The sequence below is a fragment of the Salvelinus fontinalis genome, unplaced genomic scaffold, assembly GCF_029448725.1.
Source record: "Salvelinus fontinalis isolate EN_2023a unplaced genomic scaffold, ASM2944872v1 scaffold_1161, whole genome shotgun sequence".
In the NCBI taxonomy this organism is placed as follows: Eukaryota; Metazoa; Chordata; class Actinopteri; order Salmoniformes; family Salmonidae; genus Salvelinus; species Salvelinus fontinalis.
Genome location: NW_026601370.1, coordinates 15,160 through 17,500, shown reverse-complemented (window position 1 = coordinate 17,500; position 2,341 = coordinate 15,160).

Sequence of the window (2,341 nt, the reverse complement as noted above, 5' to 3'; positions counted from 1 at the left end):
ATTCAAAGGACCACCACACTCTATTCAGAATAGAGCCATAAGATGTTTTCTGGGAGTAAATACGTTTTCCCCAAGCCTTGCTATTCAAGGAGACATGGGATGGGAGCCCTGTGAAATAGGACCGAGGGGTGAAATTATTACTTAGTGGAACCACCTTATCAATATACCAGAAGACTGAATAACAAAAAAGGTTTTCAATTGGGATAAAACACACAATTACCCTTGGACAAAGCATCATATTTAAGGAAGCTGATGTACAACACATATTTAGAATGAAGTAATGATGCAATGTCAACATGATCAAACACAAGTTAACCCTTAGCTACAAAGAACAATGGTAGACTCAGATATGGCTAAAACCTAAACTAAGAACTTATAACCAGATCAGTGGCGATTTTAGCATGTACATCTTGGTGGGGCAAACTCCAAAAGTTTTTTTTAGATGCATGCCAGCAAAGCCACTACACAACACAACACTAAACAATACATTAATTGCACCATAACGGTGACAAATGGGGCCTACATAAAGCTGTCCCAACAGCAGAGTCTCAACAGCAGTCCCAACACCTTACCACTGCTACACCTGGCTATCAGCTGAGTTTTGTCTGGTAGCGAAACAATTCATTCAGACTTTTTTTTAAACATAGCTGATATGGCTGATTTGCTAAAACAAATGTGGTTTCTACTGACAGTTGAGATGTACAAACTATGGCATGAGGGGACGACGAGCGGATAAGAGGCAATCCGTAATTTCGATTAAGACATTAATGAGCGAGCTAGGACGGACGTAGTCAATATACGTATTTGTTCAGCACTTTTGAAATGTACAGCGACAGAATTCAGAACATGGGCCATTCTTACAGTATTTTCCCTGTACACCAAGTCAGAGCCGTAGGATAAATAAAGGGGGCATACAAGCAGACAATGAAAGCGCTTACAATATTTTAGTATTACATTTCTCTAAAACAGGCTTTAGGCTACATGTGCACTTCCAAGTTAGAACAGTAGGTGAAATTATGAGGGTAAAAGGGACCAAATTATTAGGGTGATGCACATGAGCTACTAACAGCTTAATACACAACATTACTTTCTTAGCTACAGTATACATATCTCCCTGGCATATTACATCATTTATGCAGCAGCATACAAAACATTTTAGGACTCACCTTATTGTACTGTGCTCACTTGAACAGGAAGGTGGCCCGGCAGTCCTTCGTGGGCAAATGTTGTCATCAAACTTTGTCATCAAGGTCTGGCATTCTTTGGATGTATAGTGCTCTCAAGACTGGGAACTCGGAAAAAAACAAGGTAGAATTATGATGACGTCAGTGATCTTCAGGTTGGAGCTCTAGAAAGAGGCAGAAGTTCCCGACTTGCGATTCCGAGTTGGATGATCATTCAAAACGTATTTTCCCAGTCGGAGCATGTTTTTTTCAGAGTTCCCACTGTTCCCATTGTCTTGAACCCACTGAAGTCAGATTTCCCCGTTTCCAGTTGTTTTGAGCGCGGCAGAAGTCATGCTGGATTGACAGCATGGCCAATGTTGAATGTTTATCCTTTTAAGCTTGGAACAGAGACCCATAAATCCAGACTTTGGACCACACATCGACTCCACTGAATAGCAGGCTAGTGATTGCTTTGCAGTTAGCCAATGATTCCTTTCAAACCACTCATTGTTGAATTTGCGATTTCCAACTTGTTGTGTAACGTTTATGTCCAATGGCCGATGAGCACCGATATGTTTTATCTATAATTTCTCTTCATTATTTCTCTTCATATGACAAGGGTTGAAAAGGATTTGCCAGTAGATTGTCGACTAGATTCATGATGATGACTGCTAGCTTGCTAGCTAAGATTTTGACATTAAACATCCACTGTGGAAAACAGATACCCTTGATTCTCATTCATTGCTTGTACACAAAGTCTTGTACCGGCTGTACCTTTGTTAAGCTCGTTTTGTTACTTTGTTTGAGTTTTGCTTTACAATTCCAGTTGACTGGACTATGTTCCAGCACACGGAGGAGAGTGGGAGATAGGGTGATCTCTATAAACCTCAGGTACTGTCTGACAGTATTGATAGGGTGATCTCTATAAACCTCAGGTACTGGCTGACAGTATTGATAGGGTGATCTCTATAAACCTCAGGTACTGGCTGACAGTATTGATAGGGTGATCTCTATAAACCTCAGGTACTGTCTGACAGTATTGATAGGGTGATCTCTATAAACCTCAGGTACTGGCTGACAGTATTGATAGGGTGATCTCTATAAACCTCAGGTACTGGCTGACAGTATTGATAGGGTGATCTCTATAAACCTCAGGTACTGGCTGACTGTATTGA